A 25,697-nucleotide genomic window follows, 5' to 3' on the forward strand; every position below is an offset into this window, starting at 1 on the left:
CACAACAGGGACTTGGTGCTCCTGGATGCGCAACACACATGAGTGCCATCTTGCTGCACTACCTGTAACATGACCCTCGAATTGTGAGAATTAGAAATAATCCTGACTACTGGGTTGCCACACTGTTAGATCCCCGGTACAAAAGTAAATTTGCAGAAATTATTCCTGCCATAGAAAGGGATGCACGCATGCAGGAGTATCAGCAGAGACTGTTGCAGAATCTTACATGTGCTTTTCCACAAAACACTAGTGGTGCACGTAGTGAATCTCACAGTTCCAACTTGCCAACCGTGGGACCGTGAAGTGTTCAGCACTCAAACCGTAACAGAACCACAGTATCTGCTGGTAACATCAATTTTGCGGAATCATTTCACCACTTTTTTAGCCCATCCTTTGCAAGGCCACAGGAGACAAGAAGTCTGACACATAGTCAACGCCTAGAGACGATGGTACAGGAGTATCTCCAAGTAAACATTGAAGCCATGACTGTGTCACTGGACCCTTGCTCTTTTTGGGCTTCCAATCTGGATAAATGGCCGGAGCTAGCCACTTACGCCTTGGAGACCTTGTCATGCCCCGCAGCCAGCGTTCTGTCTGAACGTGTGTTTAGCGCTGCTGGTGTTGTGCTGACAGATAAGCGCACGCGGCTCTCCACTGATAATGTAGACAGACTCACGTACATAAAGATGAACAAATCATGGATCCGAAACGACTTTTCTACCCCTGTGTCATCCTGGGGAGAGTAAAAGCTTGATGATTGGTTAAAATCACCCTACCAACCTTTTTAAGCTTTCAAATTACTAATCATGTTTATCTGTATCTTGGCTGGAAAATAATTTGGGCTTTGTAGCAGTGTGCAGCACTGATTCTATTAGGCCATCTATAATAAGCTCCACCAGATTTAAAATTACTAATCATGTTTATCTGTATCTTGACTGGAAAATAATTTGGGCTTTGTAGCAGTGTGCAGCACTGATCCTATTAGGCCATCTATACTAAGCTCCACCAGATTTAAAATTAATAATAATTTTTAGCTGCATCTAGCCCGGAAAAAAATTTTGGGGCTCCGAGATGCGCAAGACACATAAGTGCCTTCTTGCTGCACTACCTGCAACATGACCCTCATATTGTCAGAATTCAAAGTAATCATGACTACTGGGTTGCCACACTCTTAGATCCCCCAAACTTTTGGATCAACCTTTTCATTTTAATAAAGACCAAAAAAATGGTCATTTTTGAAATTATAAGCATTAGCAGGTTATTAGATACTGAAATCAAACAGTTTTCAACTCAAAACTTTATTCTAGGTGATGTTACATTTTCACATAGGACCCCTTGTTCGAAAGGAGCTTCTGAACTCTCTCGTCCATTGAATTTGTCAGGTTTTGGATGGTTTCTGCTTCAATTGTTTTGCATGAGGACAGAATACCCTCCCAGAGCTGTTGCTTAGATGTGAACTGCCTCCTGCCATCATAGACACTACTTTTGATGATGCTCCTGAGGTTCTGAATGGGGTAGAGGTCAGGGGAGCATGGGGGTCACACCATAAGTTTGTCCCCTTTTATGCCCATATCAGCCAGAGATGCAGATGTTTTATGTGCAGCATGAGATGGTGCATTATCATGCAAAAAAATGATCTTGCTGTGAAATACACGGTTCTTCTTCTTGAACCATGGCAGGAAGTGCTGTTTGAGAAAATCCACATACATTATGGAGTTCGTCTTTAGCGCCTTCAGGGATCCTAAAGGGGCCGACAATCTCTCTCCCCATGATTCCAGCCCAAAACATTACTCCACCTCCTCCTTGTTGGCGCTGTAGCCATGTTTGCGTGGGGTGTCCATCAACCAGCCATCCTCCACTCCATCCATCTGGACCATCGAGCGCTGCACGGCACTCATCCGTGAACAAAACAGTTTTGAAATCAGTCTTCATGTAATGGTTGGCCCACTGGAGCCGTTTCTGCTTGTGTGAAGTGGATAGAGGAGGTTGACAGGATGGCGTATGCACAGCTGCACACCTCTGAAGGACCCTGCATCTTGTTGTTCGGGGGACGTTGGAGGCACCAGCAGCTTCAAAAACTTGTCTGCTGCTATGACAAGGCTTTTTTGCCGCTGCTCTTTTAACCTGACGTAATTGCCTGTAGGAAAGAGTCCTCAATTTGCCCTTATCAGCACGCACACGTGTGTACTGTGAATCAGCTACATACTTCTTGATTGCCAAGACACTTCATCCTTATCATCGCACAATGTTGATTGTAGTCATGCCTTGACCTAAACACTCCACAATTTGTTGCTTCTCAGCAGCCGACACATCCTTTTTCTTTCCCATTTTGGCAGAAAATGTAGGCTGCTTAATAATGTGAGACAGCCTTCTTAAGTAGTCTTGCCTTTCATTGGACACACCTGCCAAACTAATTAGCACAGGTGTCTGCAATTGCTTACAGTGATATAAAGAGCCCTGACACACATCACCATCAATGAGTTTAACTGACAAACAAACAAATTCTTCCCTTATCACTCCTAAACACTTTTTGCATAATAATTTGGAACACAGTGTACGTGTGCTTTTCCACAAAACACCAGTGGTTCACGTAGTGAATCTTACAGTTCTAACTTGCCAACCGTGGTCTGTATGGAGTTGTTCAATAAAGGGCCCAAAAATAAAATAACATAGATGGGAGAGGTCTCTATGAATAGGAATTCCTAAGTATTTGATACCCTGTGAGGGCCAGGCAAAGGGAAAGTTGGACTGGATGGAATCCTATATGGATTTGGGGAGGGAGACATCGAGGGCCTCAGACTTCGCTGCATTGATTTTAAAATTTGACCACGTAACAAAGTGATCTATTTCAGCCATAACAGCATGGATGGATATATGTGATTGAGTGATATATACTAGGACATCATCAGCAAATAGAGAGCACTTGTACTCGGTGCCTCCCACCTCAATCCACCTAATATTGGGGTTATGGCGAATTGATGAGAGCAGGTGCTCCGTCACTAGGATGTATAAGAGAGGGGACAGAGGACATCCCTGCCTTGTCCCATTGGTGATTGTGAAAGGTGATGAAAATGTTCTGATGCACCCCCTGGGCCTTGGGACACCCGGAGCCGGACCCTTTTTGGTGGATGCTGGTGGTTGTAGTCTTCGTGGCGGCAACCCGGTTCCGTGGCTCAGGGTGGTCAAACCAGTGGCGGAACTATTTATGTGGTTTTGATGTTTAAATGTCCGACTACGCCACCCGTGGATTGCGGTCAGAGTGAACCGCCGCTGCAGGGCAGACCGCTGAGGCTGGTGTTGTGGGTGCAGCAGAGCGTAGCATAACTCCCCACGGGAGGAGTATAGCCTCAGGCAGTGTATGCGGAGGATGGGGGTGATGGTGCAGGGCAGCAGCAGTAACGACACGGAGTCAGTGATGCAGTCCAGGGCCTTTACTCACAGTTCTTATTATCCAGACCACGTCTGCAGGTAACGGCTGCCCACGTCGTACTGTGCTCACCAGGTGAGGGGCTCAGACAACTCCCAGATAACTTTGGAGCGCTTCACAGGACCCTCTTTGTGTGTCCTTTGTCTGCCCTTTCTTACCAACCCTTCTGTCCGGCTGCCTCGGGCCTCCTCTTGGTAAACTTGGCGCCAGTGTCCCTGACCCTATGTGGTGCCTTCCTAGCGGGTGTAGCGAGGGGCTGCGCCACATAAAATGTCACAGCCTCCGGTTTCTAGCTGATGGTCATTTCCTGCCTCCACTAGTTTCGGGGACCGGTCTCCCCCTTTGGCCTGACCCCTCCACGCAGGTGGATTCGGGCGTGCGGTGGCGACTCGCCCGTCCGCACCCCTGGGATCCCTTCTTTCCTCGTTCCTGGAGCCTTCTCCGCTCCTCTTCCTTCCTTCTCCCTCTTCCAGGCCTGGGCCTCTGTTACTAGGCCCGCCTCCGGAGCAGAGCTCATGCAGAGCCCCTGCTCCCTGCCACTTCTGCTCAGAATTCTCTGCACTGAACTAAAATGGTGCCCACCTTTTATACTCCCTTCTCAATGCACCCAGGAACTGCTTCCTCTCTGCTCCTGCACTACAGGGTTCCCCTTCCTCAGTGTTCCCTCCCCCCACTCCAGCCAGGGACAGGGACTGTCGTGCCCATCTCAGAGGCATATTGGTCGCCCTGCCCCACGGCAATGTGGTGTAATGCATGCAGGTGTCGGGTCCTGATCCACACTCCATCCTTACCTGAGAGTGAGATATCACACCTCTGGGTGAGGTGCAATACCTCTGTAGCAACCGAGCCCTCAGGGTGCTACAGTTCCATTTATCTTCAGCCTAGGTGACGTATTGTGATACAGGGCCGTGATTTTGGCTACAAAAGGGTCCCCTAGACCCCTACCCCAAGCTTTTTAAGAGAATCATATATGGCATGCCAGGAGACTCTATGGAATGCTTTCTCAGCATCCAACGAGAGTATCTAATTACAAATTTTTAACTGCATCTAGCCCAGGAAATACTTTGTGCCTAGTAGCAGTGTCTGCTAGTCAGCGGATTATCCCGACTGTTAAGCAAGCTACACCACCTGTAGTTTGAACACTTCATTTTTTCAAAGGAAATGCTTCGGGACCACGGGATACTCAGTGAAGAGCATCAGGAGGCACCCCAAAGCATAGGGGCTGGGACTGGCAGTAGGATGCCTTGCAGTGGACAGCCGAGCTCGATCCTTATAAAAGCTTTTTAACTGCAGCAGCTTTAGTGGACGCTACTGGAGCTGGAATTACGCGGCTGCTGGCATGAGACTTGCCCTCCAATAGATCCTTGTAAATGGATTTAAAGTGTATTCATTCAAATTAGAGAGACAATTTAAATTAAAAAGCTTAGAGCTGTCTCCACCACAGGGGGGCTCGCTCGACCCACCAGCGGACAGGCACCAGTATTGGGAGAGGGGGGCTGGCCGTCAGGGTTCACCGCGGCTCTGGCACAAACCCGGCGACACGGAGGTGGCATGGGCAGGAGCGGACTGAACGTGTCGGCTTCTCACTTTTTGGATTTTAGAAGGGCATGACATGCCTATATCTGTGTCTCCCCCTCCTTTTACTCCTCCACCTCTTTTCTTTTCGCATGACTATATGTACTTGTCACTTTTCCATGTGTTAGTTATGTCTTCTGAGCAGTTTGTCAGCTTTTGGACACTTTTGAAGGTGTTTTCTATGTGTTTCTATGTGTTTTTGTTTGCCTGCCATTGGTTTTAACGTTGTTCGAAGGTGTTCGACGAACAGTTCGACGAACAGTTCGGCGAACACATGGGTGTTCGACGAACCGAACCGAACTCGAACACTACGGGGGTGGCTCAACACTACTCCACACATAAGACCTCAGGAGTGGACATGGATGTCAGACTTATGTACCATCCTCCAAAACTTTGAGAACTCCAACAAGATTGTAAGCGGCAATGATGCCATAATTAGCGTCACCATCCAGCTTCTCTGTCTTCTGAAACGCTCTCTGCTCACAATCAAAGAGGATGCATTGCAGGCGGAGCACGATGAGATGGAGCAAGGAACCATACAGGGTGATTACACACAGCCAAGCCTTATCTCATCCCAGCGTGGATTGGGTGACAATGAGGAAGAGGAGGAGTAGGAAGGACAAGAACTAGTTTCATGCACTATAGACGGTACTACCTGCACTACTGTCATACCATCTGTACAGCGTGGATGGCCAGAGGACAGAGAGGAGAAGGAGGAGGAGGACAACATGGTCAGTCAACCTCTTGGTGAGGACATGGAAGTCTTGCCTGTTTGCAGTCTGGCACACATGGCTGAGTTTTTGTTACGCTGCCAGTCCCATGACCCTCGCGTCCTCAAAATTTTGGGTGACAGTCATTACTGGTTGGTGACAATTCTAGACCCACGCTGCAAGGAGAACTTTATATCTCTTATTCCTGAGGTGGACAGGTCTACAAAAATGGGGCTGTACCAGAAGGCCCTTGTTGTGGAACTATTAAAAAAATTCCCATCTGAAAACGCTGGCAGCAGAGGGCAGACTTCGTTGGACAACCAAGGAGTACAGGCGAGAGAGACACAACATCAATCCAGCAGAGGCAGGGGAACACTGTCAAAGTTCTGGGAGAGTTTGCTCAGACCCTCCCATCGCACAGGCCCTGAGGCGCGGGGTACTCTCACAAGGAGTGCAAAGTTTAGGAAGATGCTGAGGGAGTACCTTGCCAACCGTACCAAGGTCCTCCGTGATTCCGATGTGACTTATAATTATTGGATATCCAAGCTGGATACATGTAATGAACTGACTCTCTATGCCTTGGAGGTCCTGGCCTGCCCTGCCACCAGCGTTTTATCAGAGCGGGTTTTTAGTGCCGCTGGTGGAATTATAACTGATAAGCGCATCTGCCTGTCAAATGAAAATGCTGACAGGCTGACTCTTATAAAAATGAACAAGGGCTGGATTGGGCTAGACTTCTCAACACCACCGAATGATAGCAGAGTAACATAAACTCAAATCCAGTGTCTTTTCTTGGGAGGTGTATTCCCATGCAGTTTTTCACACCCACACATGGGTATACGCTTCCTGATTTTGCCTATTTGCTCTGGTCCTCCTCCTTCTCCTCATCCTTCACCACCATTTCACCAGGGTGATCTTGGTCCGAGATGCAACACCCACATAATTTTTTTAAAGGGTGTTTATGATGCCCGTAAAAAAAAAAAATTATACAGTATGTTCATGTATACCCACCAGGGGAAAATGTTTGTCAACCCACACACTTAGTGCATGGGCATTACAAGTATAGGAAGCCCGCTCCTTTCTAATGGGAACATTTTTTTATGAGTCCCTCCTCCACGTCTCTTCCAAGGGGCATTAAAGTGCCTCCAAATTTTTGGCAGCCCTTGCATTCACTGCATAGGCCAACACTATGGGAGACTCTCTCCTTTCTAATGGGAATTTGTCGTTACTGTGGCCCTGCTCTATATGTCTTTAAATTCTTAGTGGGGATTTTCCTAAATTTTGTCAGCCATTAGACTCACTGAATACCCTATAACTGTATAGCAGACCCTCTCCTTTCTAATGGGAACATGTCATACTTGTTACTGTGGCCCTGCTCTGTGTCTTTAAATCCTTAGTGGGGGTTTTACTAAATTTGGTCAACCATTGGACTCACTGCCTACCCTATAACTGTATAGCAGACTCTCTCCTTGCTAATGGGAATTTGTTGTTACTGTGGCCCTGCTGTATGTGTCTTTAAATTCTTAATGGGGTTTTTCCTTAATTTGGTCAGCCGTTAGACTCACTGCATACCCTATAACTCAATAGCAGACTCTCTCCTTTCTAATGGGAACATGTCGTACTCGTTACTGTGGCCCTGCTCTATGTGTCTTTCAGAGTCCCTCCATCATCAATGAAACAGGATGTGTCTGATGATGTGTCACAAAGCACATTGCCAGATAAGGTTGTAAAATGTTAAAATTACATTTCCCGGTGAATGTACAGTGGTGGCCAAAAGTATTGGCACCCCTGCAATTCTGTCAGATAATACTCAGTTTCTTCCTGAAAATGATTGCAATCACAAATTCTTTGGTATTATTATCTTCATTTAATTTGTCTTCAATGAAAAAACACAAGAAGAATTGTCCTAAAGCCAAATTGGATATAATTCCACACCAAACCTTAAAAAGGGGGTGGACAAAAGTATTGACACTGTTTGAAAAATCATGTGATGCTTCTCTAATTCGTGTAATTAACAGCACCTGTAACTTACCTGTGGCACCTAACAGGTGTTGGCAATAACTAAATCACACTTGCAGCCAGTTAACATGGATTAAAGTTGACTCAACCTCTGTCCTGTGTCCTTGTTTGTACCACATTGAGCATGGAGAAAAGAAAGAAGACCAAAGAACTGTCTGATGATTTGAGAAGCCAAATTGTGAGGAAGCATGAGCAATCTCAAGGCTACAAGTCCATCTCCAAAGACCTGAATGTTCCTGTGTCTTCCGTGCGCAGTGTCATCAAGAAGTTAAAAGCCAATGGCACTGTGGCTAACCTCCCTAGATGTGGCTGGAAAAGAAAAATTGACGAGAGATTTCAACGCAAGATTGTGCGGATGGTGGATAAAGAACCTCGACTAACAAATTCAAGCTGCCCTGCAGTACAAGGGTACAACAGTGTCAACCCGTACTTTCCGTCGGCGTCTGAATGAAAAGGGACTGTATGGTAGGATACCCAGGAAGGCCACACTTCTTACCCCGAGACATAAAAAAGCCAGGCTGGAGTTTGCCAAAACTTACCTGAGAAAGCCTAAAACGTTTTGGAAGAATGTTCTCTGGTCAGATGAGACAAAAGTAGAGCTTTTAGGGAAAAAGCATCAACATAGAGTGTACAGGAAAAAAAAAGAGGCATTCAAAGAAAAGAACACGGTCCCTACAGTCAAACATGGCGGAGGTTCCCTGATGTTTTGGTGTTGCTTTGCTGCCTCTGGCACTGGACTGCTTGACTGTGTGCATGGCATTATGAAGTCTGAAGACTACCAACAAATTTTGCAGCATAATGTAGGGCCCAGTGTGAGAAAGCTGGGTCTCTTTCAGAGGTCATGGGTCTTCCAGCAGGACAATGACCCAAAACACACTTCCAAAAGCACTATAAAATGGTTTGAGAGAAAGCACTGGAGACTTCTAAGGTGGCCAGCAATGAGTCCAGACCTGAATCCCATAGAACACCTGTGGAGAGATCTCAAATGGCAGTATGGAGAAGGCACCCTTCAAATATCAGGGACCTGGAGCAGTTTGCCAAAGAAGAATGGTCTACAATTCCAGCAGAGCATTGTAAGAAACTCATTGATGGTTACCGGAAGTGGTTGTTCGCAGTTATTTTGGCTAAAGGTTGTGCAACCAAGTATTAGGCTGAGGGTGCCAATACTTTTGTCTGGCCCATTTTTGGAGTTTTGTGTGAAATGATTAATGATTTGATTTTTGCTTCATTCTCTTTTGTATTTTTTCCTTGCAAGCAAATTAAATGCAGATAATAAGACCAAAGAATTTGTGATTGCAATCATTTTCAGGTAGAAGCTGAGTATTATCTGACAGAATGGCAGGGGTGCCAATACTTTTGGCCACTACTGTATTTGCCTTAAAAAAGAAAGTAAAAAAAACTAAACAGTAGGATATTTCTTTAGTATAAAAATAGAGTCGACAATGTAACCACAATGTAATCACATTGCTCAACTCATGCACCTCCTCCTCCATCTCCGAAATGACCACATCGATCACAAGCTGAAAGCACTGCAGCACTGCCTTGTCCAAGCAGCAACAGGCTGTGCTGAAGATAACATGCTTAATGCTTAGGTGACAAACCGCCCAGCGCTGCAGAGTTGTTGAAAGCTGTAACACAGCAGCTTGATCTGTGGCTCTCACCACTGAACATACAGCCAGGCATGGTCGTGTGTGACAATGGGCGGAACCCGGTGATGGAGAAATGACAGCCGGAGTAGATACGGTTTCCCTCTATGCCAGTCCTTTCACCAAGCTAAAGAATTTGGCTGTGGTGAAATACAACTCCCACTGAAAAGCTGTTTCAGATTGAAAAACATTGTGCCCACCAGAGGATTTGATTCTGAGGGCTCACCTTTCTCCCCCGCTCAAGAGCCCCTTAGCAGCTGCAAAGTTAGCGCTATCATAAACTCTCCTGATGTAGAAGCCAGGGCACACCAGAGGATTCTCTGGTGGGACCCTCCAGCCCTGCCTAGAAGCAGTCCTGGCTAAGAAAAGTGTGTGGGAAGGTTCCCGGACACTCTATGGCTGCTTTTTTACTGAGGTGGAAACCACACAAGCACAGGGAGAACATATAAAATCCTTGCAGATGTTGTCCTTGCTGGGATTTGAACCCAGGATCCCAGCGCCGCAAGTCTTCAGTGCTAACCACTGATCCAATGTGCTGCCGTTCACTCTCTGATATCTAACAGGCTGGAGAAACTTGCACCTACTGCCACTCCATCTTCAGCTCCTTTGTGAGAAACTAATGTATTTGGGCAGCCACTCAGTCTACCAAATAAAATTCCTAAGAAGGAAATTGGGGAAGGCTTCGCTGCTGATACTGGGGGCAGTGTTAAAACCATGTAGTCGTACCATAGTTTATAGGAAACATTCCAGGCTGGTAGGAGGTAAGAAGATTCCCACAGAAAAGTACCAGCAGTAATGTTCAGGGACCCGCGCTTGTAGAAGGCGGAGACACCACCAGCAGAAATAGTAACATGGTTTTTAATATAGTAACAGTTTTTAAGGTTGAAGGAAGACTAAGTCCATCTAGTTCAACCCATAGCCTAACATGTTGATCCAGAGGAAGGCAAAAAAAAACCATGAGGAAAAAACTAAGCTCCACATTGGGCAAAAAAATTCCTTCCCGACTCCATATGACAAGCAGACTAGTTCCCTGGATCAATGTCCTTTCAAGGAATCTAGTATATATAACCTGTAATATTATACTTTTCAAGAAAGGCATCCATGCCCTTCTTAAATTTTAATAGTGAATCACTCATTACAACATCATGCGGCAGAGAGTTCCATAGTCTCACTGCTCTAACAGTAAAGAATCCCCGTCTGTGATTATGATTAAACCTTCTTTCCTCCAGACGTAGAAGATGCCCCCTAGTCCCCGTCTTAGGCCTCAGAGTAAAAAGATCAGTAGACAGGTCTTTGTACTGTCCCCTCATATACTTGTACATAGTAATAAGATCACCCCTAAGCCTTCGTTTTTCCACAATAAATAGCCCCAAGTGTAATAACCTGTCTTGGTATTGCAAACCCCCCAGTCCTCTAATAACCTTGGTCGCTCTTCTCTGCACCCTCTCTAGTTCAGCTATGTCTTTCTTATACACCGGAGACCAGAACTGTACACAGTATTCTAAGTGTGGTCACACTATTGACTTGTATAGAGGTAAAATTATGTTCTCCTCATTGGCATCTACAGTGCTGGCCAAAAGTATTGGCACCCCTGCAATTCTGTCAGATAATACTCAGTTTCTTCCTGAAAATGATTGCAATCACAAGTTCTTTGGTATTATTCTCTTCATTTAATTTGCTTGCAAGGAAAAAACACAAAAGAGAATGAAGCAAAAATCAAATCATTGATCATTTCACACAAAACTCCAAAAAAGGGCCGGACAAAAGTATTGGCACCCTCAGCCTAACACTTGGTTGCACAACCTTTAGCCAAAATAACTGCGAACAACCACTTCCGGTAACCATCAATGAGTTTCTTACAATGCTCTGCTGGAATTGTAGACCATTCTTCTTTGGCAAACTGCTCCAGGTCCCTGATATTTGAAGGGTGCCTTCTCCAGACTGCCATTTTGAGATCTCTCCACAGGTGTTCTATGGGATTCAGGTCTGGACTCATTGCTGGCCACCTTAGAAGTCTCCAGTGCTTTCTCTCAAACCATTTTATAGTGCTTTTGGAAGTGTGTTTTGGGTCATTGTCATGCTGGAAGACCCATGACCTCTGAGAGAGACCCAGCTTTCTCACACTGGGCCCTACATTATGCTGCAAAATTTGTTAGTAGTCTTCAGAATTCATAATGCCATGCACACGGTCAAGCAGTCCAGTGTCAGAGGCAGCAAAGCAACCCCAAAACATCAGGGAACCTCCGCCATGTTTGACTGTAGGGACCGTGTTCTTTTCTTTGAATGCCTCTTTTTTTCCCTGTACACTCTATGTTGATGCTTTTTGCCAAAAAGCTCTACTTTTTTCTCATCTGACCAGAGAACATTCTTCCAAAACGTTTTAGGCTTTCTCAGGTAAGTTTTGGTAAACTCCAGCCTGGCTTTTTTATGTCTCGGGGTAAGACGTGGGGTCTTCCTGGGTATCCTACCATACAGCCCCTTTTCATTCAGACGCCGACGGATAATACGGGTTGACACTGTTCTACCCACGGACTGCAGGGCAGATTGAACTTGTTTGGATGTTAGTCGAGGTTCTTTATCCACCATCCGCACAATCTTGCGTTGAAATCTCTCGTCAATATTTTTTTCCGTCCACATCTAGGGAGGTTAGCCACAGTGCCATGGGCTTTAAACTTCTTGATGACACTGCGCACGGAAGACACAGGAACATTCAGGTCTTTGGAGATGGACTTGTAGCCTTGAGATTGCTCATGCTTCCTCACAATTTGGTTTCTCAAGTCCTCAGACAGTTCTTTGGTCTTCTTTCTTTTCTCCATGCTCAATGTGGTACACACAATGACACAGGACAGAGGTTGAGTCAACTTTAATCTATGTTAACTGTCTGCAAGTGTGATTTAGCTATTGCCAACACATGTTAGGTGCCACAGGTAAGTTACAGGTGCTGTTAATTACACGAATTAGAGAAGCATCACATGATTTTTCAAAGGGTGCCAATACTTTTGTCCACCCCCTTTTTTAGGTTTGGTGTGGAATTATATCCAATTTGGCTTTAGGACAATTATTTTTGTGTTTTTTTCATTGAAGACAAATTAAATGAAGAGAATGATACCAAAGAATTTGTGATTGCAATCATTTTCAGGAAGAAACTGAGTATTATCTGACAGAATTGCAGGGGTGCCAATACTTTTGGCCAGCACTGTATGCCTCTTTTAATGCATCCCATTATTCTATTTCCCTTTGCAGCAGCTGCCTGATACTGGCCACTAAAAGTGAGCTTGTCGTCTACCAGTACACCCAGGTCTTTTTCAGGTACAGTTTTGCCCAGTGTTTTACAATTAAGCATATAATTATACCTTTTATTTCCTCTGCTCAAGTGCATTACCTTACTTTTATCCCCATTAAAGCTCATTTGCCAATTATCAGCCCAAGCTTCTAGTTTACATAGATCCTCCTGTAATATAAAATTGTCCTCCTCTATATTAATTACCCTGCAGAGTTTAGTGTCATCTGCAAATATTGAAATATTACTCTATATGCCCCCTACAAGGTCATTAATAAATATGTAAAAAGAAGGGGGCCCAATACTGACCCCTGTGGTACCCCACTGTTGACTGAGACCCAGTCTGAGTGTTTTCTATTAATAACCACCCTTTGTTTCCTATCACTGAGCCAATTCTTAACCCACATACATATATTTACCCCTATCCCCATTGTTCTCATTTTATGCATCAACCTTTTGTGTGGAACCGTATCAAAAGCTTTTGAAAAGTCCATATAAACAACATCCACTGCATTTCCTTGGTCCAGTCCGGAACTTGCCTCCTCATTAAAACTGATCAGATTAGTTTGACAGGAACGGTCCCTCGTAAACCCATGTTGATATTCTGGTCATGAGGTTATTTTTCTTCAGATACTCTAGTATAGCATCTCTTAGGAAACTCTCCAGGATTTTACCCACAGTAGAGGTTAAGCTTACTGGCCTATAATTTCCAAGTTCAGTTTTTGTCCCCTTTTTGAATATTGGCATCACATTTGCTATACGCCAGTCCTGTAGTACAGACCATGTTATTATGGAATCTTTAAAGATCAAAAATAATGTCTGTCTATCTATGACGTTACTTAATTCCTGCACTACTCGCGGGTGTATCCCATCCGGGCCCGGGGATTTGTCAACTTTTGTGATTTTTAGACGCCGTCGTACTTCCTGCTGGGTTAAGCAAGTGACATTTAATGGCGAATTTTTGTTATCACTAATCATGTTTTCTATCATGCGATTTTCTTGTGTAAATACGGTTGAAAAAAAATCATTTAGCATATTTTCTTTTTCCTCATCCTCTTCCACCATTTCACCCAGACTATTTTTAAGGGGGCCAACACTATCATTTTTTTGTTTTTTACTATTTATGTAGTTAAAGAATATTTTGGGATTATATTTACTTTCTCTGGCAATGATTCTCTCTGTCTCAATCTTTGCTGCCTTGATTGGTTTTTACAGAATTTATTTCATTTTCTATATTTATTTAATGCCTCATCACTACCTACTTGCTTTAGTTCTCTAAATGCTTTCCTTTAGTCACTTATTGTGCCCCTTACAGCTCTATTTAGCCATAGTGGATCCTCCTATTTCTAGCATGTTTATTCCCATAGGGTATATATTGTGCACAGGTCCTATTCAGGATGCTAATAAAAGTCTCCCATTTGCTTTGTGTAGCTTTATGTCTCAGGATATCGTCCCAGTTTATTGCACTAAGATCATCTCTCAACCGTTGGAAATTTGCCTTCCTGAAGTTTAGTGTCCTTGTAACCCCTCTACTACACATCTTATTAAAGGTTACATGAAAACTTATTATTTTGTGATCACTATTACCCAAGTGACACCCAACTCTTATATTTGATATGCAGTCTGGCCTCTTGGTTAATATTAGGTCTAACAGTGCCCCTCTTCTTGTTGGGTTTTGAACCAGTTGTGAAAGGTAATTGTCTCTCATAGTTGTCAAAAACCTATTACCTTTGCTTGAACTACAGGTTTCTGTCCCCCAATGTATTTCAGGGTAGTTAAAGTCCCTGATAATAATGACTTCTCCATGAGTCGCTGCTTCATCTATTTGCTTTACGAGGATATTCTCTGCTGCTTCCATTATTTTTGGAGACTTATAAAAAACCCTATCAGTAATTTATTATTTTTCCCCCCTCCCCTTATCTCCACCCACAGGGACTCTACATTTTCATTAGATTCACAAATATCCTGCCGCAAGATGGGTTTTAAGGATGATTTTACATATAAACACACACCACCCCCTCGCTTGTTTGTACGGTCATTTCTCAATAGACTGTAGCCCTGTAAATTAACTGCCCAGTCATGGCTCTCGTCCAGCCATGTCTCAGATATCCCCACCATGTCATAATTATTTTTCATTAAAATAAATTCTAATTCCTCCATTTTGTTGGTGAGGCTTCTGGCATTAGTGTACATGCATTTTATGTATCTCTCTGTACCTCTATTACTTCTTACTTAATTGACTGTTCTAACAGCACCCCCAATTTCTTTATTTGTGCCCAGGTCACTATCTGCACTATCTTCCCCACCTATAAAATGAATACCCTCCCCCCCAATCCTTAGTTTAAACGCTCCTCCAACCTTCTAGCCATTTTCTCCCCCAGCACAGCTGCACCCTCCCCATTGAGGTGCAGCTGGTCCCTAGCGTAGAGTCTGTAGCCTACTGAGAAGTCGGCCCAGTTCTACAGGAACACAAATCCCTCCTTCCTACACCAGTTCTTGAGACACTTATTTATCTCCCTAATCTCCCGTTGCCTCTCTGGCGTGGCAAATGGTACAGGTAGTATTTCAGAGAATACAAACTTGGAGGTCCTTGCTTTAAGCTTGCAGCCTAATTCCCTGAAATCATATTTAAGGACCTTCCACCTACCTCTAACTTTTCCATTTGTGCCAATGTGCACCATGACCGCTGGGTCCTCACCAGCCCCTCCTAGTAATCTGTCAACCCGATCAGCGATGTGCCGGACTCGAGCGCCAAGTTAGGCAGCACACTGTTCGACGATCCCTGTCTTTGTGACAGATTGCCCTATCTGTTCTCCTAATAATTGAGTGCCCCACTACTAGCACCTGCCTGGCCTGCCCTGCTCTCCTATTTCCCTCCTTACTGGAGCTGACACTCCTCCGGCTTTCAGGGGACATGCCTTGCTGCAGCAGTGCTACCCCTGAACCATCACCCTCCTCATCTGCCAACTTTGCAAACTTATTGGGGTGTGCCAGATCAGGACTAGCCTCCCTGACACTCTTCCCTCTAACCCCCCTTCTAACTGTCACCCAGCTATCTGCCTCACTGTCCTGCAGCTCCCTACTGCCACCCTCCCCCACATCTACCCCAGTGAGCAGCTGCTCAGTGAGCAGCAGACTCCTTTCCATATTGTCAATGGATCTTAGTGTTGCAAGCTGCTCACTTAGATCCAGAACCTGGGCTTCCAAACGCACAACGTGCACACATCTCGCGCAGTAGTATGCAACCCCGACCGGCTGTTCAAGGATTGCATGCATGTGGCAAGATGTACACTGGATAGCATTGCCAATAATGGAGCTCATTTCCTAATGGGGACTGCACTAGACAGAAATGTTAGGTAAAAAGAAATGTAAAGAATTAATAAAGTACAGACAGCAATTCAGTCCAAATTTCTCCCTTCCAAACTCCCTGAATCAAAGTCACTGAAAAACAAGTCACACAATTACTTCCGTTTGCACTTACGCTCCGGTCACACACAGCTTGTTCACACTCACTAAGGAAGAAGATTTAAAGAGGTTTTTTTTTTTTTCCCCCTTTTTCAGCAATGCACCCTACAGCTCAATGCACTTCCAAAGGAAGGGGACCGAGTATGGACGCGAGGCATGAGGTTGTGAAAAGCTTCCGCCTCCACAAGCCTAAAAGGCCATATTTCAAGTGCAAGCAGCTTTAGAGGACTTCCAGGGAGAAATGACAGATGGAGTAGATATGGTTTCCCAAGTCCTTTCACCAAGTTAAAGAATATGGCTGTGGTGAAATTCAAGTCAGCAAAAAAAGCTGTGGACTGGCTCCGTATCGTCCCTGGCCACATTCACTTGACCACATGTTTGTGCGTAGGCGGTCCTTCCCAGTAAGTGCCGCCGGCATGAGATTATGAAAAGCTTCCACCTCCACGAGCCTAAAAGGCCACATTTCAAGTGCAAGCAGCTGTCAAAAATTTAACAGTATAGTATAGCAGCCTGTGGGTGGGTGGCTGCCTGCACACTTGCGCTTGCATTCCAAGGAATGGGGTAGGGACAACTGAACGTTGCACTGGGACAAGGACGTGGATGGTGATTGTTGCAAGTCTGCAACGACAGGTGCATGGCGGGAGGCATGTTCGCATGCGCCAAGGATCACTTAAGATGGGCACACTTTTAGGCCGTGACCTGGGAGTCAGAGATGCTTCCAGAGGTCTTCCCAATGCTGTTCCCATGTCTTTTCAGCACTGTATGCATGTGTCTGATGATGTGTCACACACCACATGGCATGATAAGGTTGTAAAATGTTAAAATGACATTTCCTGGTGAATGCATTTGTCTTGGTTGAAAGCAATGCAAAAGTGCAAAAATGCATTAAAAACACTACGTGTGAATATAGCCCAAGGTGTGGAGAAGTATTTTTGTTTTTAGTTATTTATTTTGCCTTATATACAAGTCATTACCCTGGAAAGGATGTTCCTTAACATATTTCCCAGGAAAATCCATTTTCGTTTCGTTTTTGTATATTTTATTGTGAGTCCGTAAAAGTGGTGTAATACTTTGACAACGTTGTTGACAGCAGTTATCTGGGAGTCAGAGATGCTTCCAGGGGTCTTCCCCATGCTTTTCCCATGTCATTTGTGCACTGTTCCCATCAATTTGGGCAATTTTTAGGCCCCCGGCAGACCGCCGGCGGTAGCCGCCTGAAAAATGCTCTGGTTTCCCATAGACTTACATTGGGCTCATTGCTCATGTCTAGCACCCAAGTATTCCAATTTGCTCGACCTGAGCAACGAGTACCCAAACATTTTAGTGCTCACTCATCACTAATTGACACCTCTATCGTCTGAGAGAAATCTGCTATGTTTCTGAATTCTTGTAATAATAGTGAATAGAGGTCTTTCGTAGTGATGAATGAGCACTAAAATTATTGTTAATCGAACCGAGGAATTCCTAATACTCGGATGCTCGTTTCGAGTAACAAGTATAATGAGAGACAATGGAAAATCAAAGCATTTTTCCAGCAGACCATACAAGGATGTCTGGGGGGCAGTGAAAATGTTGAAATGGATAGAAAAAGTGCTGCATGGAAAGAGAACAGCATGATGAAGACCCCTGGAAGCATCTTTGACTCCCAGATCGCTGCTGAGAACAATGGTGTCACACTTTTACTATACTTTAATGACTGACAATAAAACATTAAAAATTTAAGAGAAATTGGAGTTTACATGAAAAAAAAATGTTAAAAAACATTCTTTCCTGTAAAATGACTTGTATATAAGGCAAAATTTAATACTTATTTAAAAAAAATGAAAATTTAAGCAAACCAAAATTGAATTTTTAAAAAAAAAAAATTGGAAATTTCAGTGTAATTTATGAAGGAAGCAAGAACTGCCAAATTGTCATGTAGTGGTACTGCTAAGTGCAAAGCCTGCCAAAAATTACAAGCAGGGTCATCCATACACCCGAGAAGGCATTAACTGTAGTGCCTCATTTAAATATTGTGAACAAAATATAGTTGTGGTACTCCTACACTCAGAAAAGCTCTGGACACAGTGCAAAGCCTGCCAATAATTACAAGCAGAGTCATCCATACACAATTGAAGGCAATGACTGGCGGGCCTTATTACGCTCACACCCGGACTGTTTGGTGTGAGCGTGGTTAGTAGTCTCACTGGGCCATGAACCGAGGAGTGCCTGGAGGGGCGTGACTAGGGACCTCGCCAAATCCGATGACGGACGCACGGCGGCTTAATCGTCTCTGTGGTCCTAGGAGGGACGTGGGAGGTGGCCCAGGTGCCACTCCAGATCAGACCCCGGTAAAACATCTGTTGGGAATGCAGGAACGTGCAGGTTTGGCTGGTATGCAGAAAGATGGGTACTGACAGGCACGGCTGGTATGCAGACAGGCAGGTACTGGCTGGTATGTAAATAGGCTAGATAGGGACCAGTAGAGACTGGGATACAGGAACAGAGCCGCAGGTGCGGTGGGGAAGCGGAGCAGGGCAGAGCAGAGCAGAGCCGCAGGTGCGGAGGGGAAGCAGAGCAGGGCAGAGCCGCAGGTGCGGAGGGGAAGAGGAGCAGGGCAGAGCAGAGCCGTATGTGCAGAGGGGAAGCGGAGCAGGGCAGTACCGCAGGAGCAGACAGACAGGACAGGGCTCTGTTCACATGGAACAGACAGGGAAACACGGAAAGATAACTTGAATGTAGGAGGTAGATACGGAGGCAGGGAAACGGAACAAGCAGAACCAGATACATACAAGATACTTGCTGTGAAGTAGCGAGTGGACACAAAACTCACCAACAGTACAATGACGAGTAGGAGTTAGGTACTGGTTCAGACACTGCAGGAAAAGGGAAGGATAGAACAGAGACAAACAGGTAACGGGCTAGGACACAGTTCAGACATGAACTGACACAGGAATGAGATACAGGAATGAGCCTGGGCATTCAGCCCCCAGGGTGGCGGAAATAGACTAGAAGTCACAGATACAGGTAACGGGCCAGGGTACTCAGCCCCCTGGGTGGCGGAAACAGACTAGATTCAGGACAGGACCTGACAACTCACAGTTGTACAGAACACACTGTAAGAAAGTGTTGCCCAGGCCCCTCCCACTGGGTGGAGGAGGTTTAAGTATCCAGCTACTCACAGCAATAGGCTGGGGATGCATTAGGACTGCGCACACTGTAACTTTAAGAATGAGGAAGTTCCAGCGCCGGCCCCCTAAGCCAGCAGACAAGAGACAGGCACACATCAAGCAGAGGAGTATAGTGCACAGCCTGGAATGGTAGGTAAGTTGGTGGTCTTGCATGGTGGGAGATGGCAAGCCATGCCAGGACGCTGCCAGGGATGTTACAGGCCTCATTCAAATATTATGAATAAAGTGTAGCTGTGGAACTTCTATAATCATAAAAGCTCTGCGCACAGTGTAAAGCCTGCCAAAAATTACAAGCAGGGTCATTCATACACCCTTTAAGGCAACTACTGGAGGGCCTCATTCAAATATTGTGAACAAAGTATAGTTGTGGTACTCCTACACTCATAAAGGCTCTGCACAGTGTGCAAAGCCAGACAAATATTACAAATAGGGTCATCAATACACCTTTGAAGGCACCAACTGTAGTGCCTCATTCAAATATTGCGAACAAATTATAGTCGTGGTACTCCTACACTCAAAGTTTTGGCACACAGTGCAAAGCCAGAAAAAAATTAGAAGCAGTGTCATCCATAGACCCTTGAAGGCAACAGCTGGAGGGCCTCATTCAAATATTAAGAAAATGTAGATGTGGAAATCCTACACTCATTCAGTACATTTTTTGAAGGTTTTTATTTGTTTAATACCACCATAATTTAACACAAAGCACGTTAAACTGTATGGATGACTTCTTTTATACAGTAATTTTTTGAAGTTTTTTTTTTTTTAATACCTTCGTAATTTAACACAAAGCATGTTAACTGTATGGATGAACATACAGTAAATTTTTTCACCCCCCAAAAAAAATGTGGTCACCAGCAGCAGCTATATATTTAGCAACAGACTGCAAAGCCCTAAGCCCTGCGAAAAGGCTGTTTTCAGCCACTCTCCCTTCTCCAGCAGCTGTCCCTATGCTAAATGCAAAATGTATCGCATAGAAACAGCAAAGCACAAGGTTAGACCTTGGAAGGAATTTTTGTATCGTGGTTCAGCAACAGTATTACCACTAGAGGACTCTGATTACTGAAATTGTGCACACAAGCCTGGACAACTACTCTCTCCCTGCAATCATAACTGTCACTGAGCTCTACAATGGCATCAGTGTACTGAAGGTGGCGGCGCCTGTCTTTTTATAAATGCTGATGAGGTAATGTGGCTGGCCAATAACACTAATACCACTATTAATATGGCTACGGCATTAGTGACTAGCAGACAATCCTGCATGATTATTGGCTGTGTAATGGGCACTAAACATGCAGGATGGGGATTCGAGCATTCAATCCGAGCACCAGCCAATGCTTGGCGAGTGCCGAGCACATCTGAGCACCCAGATACTCGAGTGATATCCAAGAATCCCTGATCATGTTCACTTATTACTAGTCTTTTGTGTAGTGACAATCCTGTGAATGACAAACTTAAACTAATGCTCAATCCAGAATCCAGCTCTCAGTTGATAAATTGTCTTGGTTTCATTTTTCTTAACCAATTACATAATTTATTCTAGCAAAAAAATGTAAGATAGATATGTTGTTTCCATATCAAAGGCTTTTATTGATGTGAGACTTTGTGAATGACAAATTTAAACAAATGTTACTTTTCTGATGTTCTACTTTCCCCTTAGACCCATAATGAAATTCATACAAATTGGATTCTCTATGATTTACATTTTTTACTTGATTGTCATGATGATTAATGATGACCAATGGAATTATTATCCCCTATAATATGATACCTAACAGTGTCTACCACACAATGTGGAATTTGAAATTAAAAAAATAATTCTGCCTTCCACTGAAATTTCAGGAAGAAATAAGTATTGTAGGGGTGCATGTATGCATATAGTTTGCGGTTCCATAAAGGTTGGATATTTAATAAAACTCTGTACATGATAATTATTGTAAGCCAACTACTTAAATTTGGTTTATTTTCGAAATTCATTTCAAAACTGTGAAACATTTATGAATATTTTGGGTCAATTATCTTTTGCAAATGTTTGATCTCTTAAAGTGTGTATCAATTTTTTTTTGTCATTATATTGGCTCAATTTTTCTTTAAATATTAAAGAAAGTAAAGCGTGATTTTTGAAAAACTAAAAGCATAAGTGGAAATACATAGCAGATACTCATTTCAATCCCAAACTAGTTCATTGGAAAGAAATACAGTACACAATCCCTTAGGCATGACATGTTTTTCTGACAAAGTGTAACATTGCAATGATTTACAAAGATATTAAGATGGAAATGGTGATGTTGAACAATATTTTCAATAGCTGTGTGTTGTGGGAATCGTGATTTCAGAGAAAGAAAATTAGTTATGTAGGTAACATTATTTTATAATTTCCCAAAGGACATTTGCACAGGGAAGCATTTTATTATACTGTAAAATAAAGTTGTCTTGTGCTCACTTTATATATAATCTACTACAGAAATATTCTCATCAAGACAAATCAGTACTCAAGGAATAAGTTGTCGCCAGCACGAATTGTTGCAAAAATGAAGCAAGTCTGCAAAGTGCTGCCTGTTAATGTATTTTTATTGCAAATTAATTCCTTTGGTTTCATGGTTTTGTAGTTTAAAGTCAAAATTTTTCTTAGATTCATAGCTCTGTGATTCAGCTAGCTGGCTATTATTCAGTTTACTTGTGAAAGCACTGACACCCTATAAAATAACAGTAGCCTAAGTTGCCTTAATGTTTTGCTCCCATTTTGAAGAAAAAATACTATTAGGCAGCTTTTAAATAAAGCTAAGTTCTTCGTGTTTCAGGAGTACTGTTCATGGCAGACTGGCAACTGTTAATAGAGTTTCATCAGACAGGCTTAGCACAAGCGACTCCATCTACCAGATCACAGAAGTTGCCCCTGGCCTTCACCGCTTCACCTTTTAACCCCTATACAGGGATCTGGACTTATATTTGGGCCTCAATTTTGAGACATGGAGATGGTTGCGGCAGGTGGACAAAGCTAGAGACCAGTGGCAAGTACGATCATCATGCAAGGTCATTATCAGGAGGTCAAAGTCAGAGGCAGAATCTTTGAGCAAGAGAATGGTGAGAAAATGGGCAAAGGTCAGAACAAGTTAAAAACAGGCAAAACAGAAGAATACTGACTGTAGCATCGGCGTCTCTGCCCCCTGCCAGGCAGAGACGCCATCCCTTTCACCGCCGCGTTCCCTGCCAGGCGTTCTCCAGTGCTCCTCTTCCTGCTTCTGCTGCTGGCGTGCACAGCTTCCCGTGCACTGTGCTTAGGGCGCGCGCGCACTCCTTCCCTCTTAAAGGGGCCGCGTGCTGCCCTAAGGAGTCCCCGGCAAAATTGCCGGAGGTCCTCCCATATATTAGGCACCTCCTCCAAAATGGAGGTGCCAGAGCAATAGTTGTTGCACAGTGTTCTAACCTCTGCTTCAGCCGTCAGGTCTCGCTGCTAGCCTGACTCCTAGTCCTGCCCGCCAGCCTGACTATCAGTCCTGTCCGCCAGCCTGACTACTCTCCTGCCCGACAGTCTGTTTATGGGTCTCACCCGCCTGCTTACCTGGAAGCACCTGTCTGTTACCTGTCAGCCTACCTGGAGGCTCCTGCCCGTCACTTGCCGTGACCACCTGACAGCCTACCTAGAGGCTCCTGCCCATCACTTGCCGTGACCACCTGACAGCCTACTTAGAGGCTCCTGCCCGTCACTTGCCATGACCACCTGTCTGCCTATCTGGAGGCTCCTGCCCGTCACTTGCCGTGACCACCTGACAGTCTACCTAGAGGCTCCTGCCAGTCACTTGCCGTGACCACCTGACAGCCTACCTAGAGGCTCCCGCCTGTCGCCTGCTGTCTCTGCCAGTTCATCTACCCGGACCTCTCGTCAGCTTGCCTGCTGTGCCCATCTGCAGTATCGGTCAGTCTCAGCCATCTGACCTGTGGGAGTCACCTGCTCCCTTACAAGGTCGTCCCCAGATTAGCACCTGGTCCCTCTGCTTGGTCTCTCCCTGGTCACGGAGTCATTAGCTGCCGTACGACCTGGGTCGGTCCGAGTTGATACTTAGTTACGCCCCTCTGGGTCCCTCCTTGCACCGCAGCACAGAGGTTACACCACCTGGATCCGTAACACTGACTTCAACACCAGAGTAGTATTCACTACATTGGCACCATATGGCACTGGAAACTGTATCGACGGAGTATAAATAGAGAGCAGCCCTGCCCAGAGCTTACAACAGGGAGAAATACTAACTAGCCTTAATTAACCTCATAGTTTCCAGGCTGGGCTGAACCACAAGTCTTAGGAGTAAAACAAGGCTACCTTATTGTCCCCATGTGCCACCCGCAAAACCAAAGTGAATACATAGGGGACAGGCACCGGCATGGATGTCACACTTGACCTAAGTTCCTGTTTACCCTAATAGCTTTGGATTCAGTGCATTCAACTAATTGGTATTCAATTTCCATCTTCTGGTCAATTCACTTTGGAAGAATATTATTTTTCATACATTGAGGATTATTTGATCTAAATTGCTTTTTACATTGTATCACCTTGAGATTTGTCATTTTTCAGATTCTAATTCTAAATTCAGCCATTCCTGACCTCCATGTAAATTTTGTTGCAGTGTGTCAGTGAAGTTATTGACACCAGGTCGCTGTGAAAAATAGTAACCTACAGGCCAGCTATTTAAAAATGTGATTTTCCGTCACACGTATCAAATACAAGTTTGCTCCAAATTCAGCAGCTTCTGGCCTCCATGTAAATTTAGTTGCAGTGTGTCAGTGAAGTTATTGACACCAGGTCGGTGTAAAAAATAACCTACAGGCCAGCTATTTGAAACTGGTTTTCAATCACACGTATCACATACAAGTTCACTCCAAATTCAGCCATTTCTGGCCTCCATTTAAATTTTGTTGCAGTGTGTCAGTGAAGTTATTGACACCAGGTCACTGTGAAAAATAGTAACCTACAGGCCAGCTGTTTAAATTTCCGTCACTCGTATCACATACAAGTAAGCTCCAAACTCAGCCATTTCTGGCCTCCATATAAATTTTGTTGCAGTGTGTCAGTGAAGTTATTGACACCAGGTCGCTGTGAAAAATAGTAACCTACAGGCCAGCTATTTAAAACTGTGGTTTTCCGTCACACGTATCACATACAAGTTCGCTCCAAATTCAGCCATTTCTTGCCTCCGTGTAAATTTTGTTGCAGTGTGTCAGTGAAGTTATTGACACGAGGTCGCTATGAAAAATAATAACCTACAAGCCAGCTATTTAAACCTATGGTTTTCTCACTGCGGTTCAAATCCAGCCATTTGTGGTGAACGTGGAAAATATTGTCCTCCATATAAAATGGGCAAGGCATGTTGCAAGGGTCAGGGTAGTGGACGTGATAGTGATGATGGTGCATGCAGGGGAAGAGGCCGAGTCCGCGGGCAAGCTGAAATTGTGCCACAACAAACACCCACATCTTCTCACTAAACCTTTCTGCCCTAATTAATAGGGGAACGCAGAACATCACTATTGAACACAGAGCAGTGTGAAAAGGTTATTGGCTGCATAGCAGATAATGCTTCCAGTCACTTAGCCACCACCACCACCACCACCCTGTCTTCCAAATGGTCAAGACTCAGTAGCCATGTGTCTGGACTGCATATTCCTCACCCTGATCTTCCTTTCTCCCACCATGCCAAGTGCCCGAAGACAACGGATCCCACACTTGGATACTCCGAAGAGCTTTTCACTTTTCCATTTATAGATTTGGGTCTCCCGCCCAGTCCACTTGAAGCAGGGCAAGAGGAGATCACATGTAGTGAAATATTTGAGCAGCCATGGTCATACAAAGGCGACGGTGGAAAACTATCACAAGAGGTGGATGATGATGAGATACAATTGCCAGAAAGTCAGGAGGCAGTACAAGAAGGCCCTTGTTGCGGAATTAGTGAAAAAATTCCCATCAGAAAACACTGGCGGTAGAGGTCACAGTTCGTTGGACAACCAAGGAGAACAGACGAGAGAGCCACAAATGCAATCCAGCAGAGGCAGGGGAACACTGTCAAAGTTCTGGGACATTTTTCTCAGACCCTCCCATCTCACAGGCCCTGAGGTGGGGGGTACTCTCATAAGGAGTGCAACGTTTCGAAATATGGTGAGGGAGTACCTTGCCGACCGTACCAACGTCCTCTGTGATTTCTCTGTGCCTAATAATTATTGGGTATCCAAGCTGGACACATGGCATGAACAGGCTCTCTTATAAAAATGAACAAGGGCTGGATTGGGCCAGACTGCTCAACACTAGTGTTGAGCCACCCCCGTAGTGTTCGAGTTCGGTTCGTCGAACACCCGTGTGTTCGCCGAACTGTTCGTCGAACTGTTCGTCGAACACCTTCGAACACCGTTAAAACCAATGGC

The sequence above is a fragment of the Phyllobates terribilis genome, unplaced genomic scaffold (genome assembly GCF_046119375.1).
Source record: "Phyllobates terribilis strain yellow unplaced genomic scaffold, ASM4611937v1 Scaffold_1__5_contigs__length_1240528914, whole genome shotgun sequence".
Classification (NCBI taxonomy): domain Eukaryota; kingdom Metazoa; phylum Chordata; class Amphibia; order Anura; family Dendrobatidae; genus Phyllobates; species Phyllobates terribilis.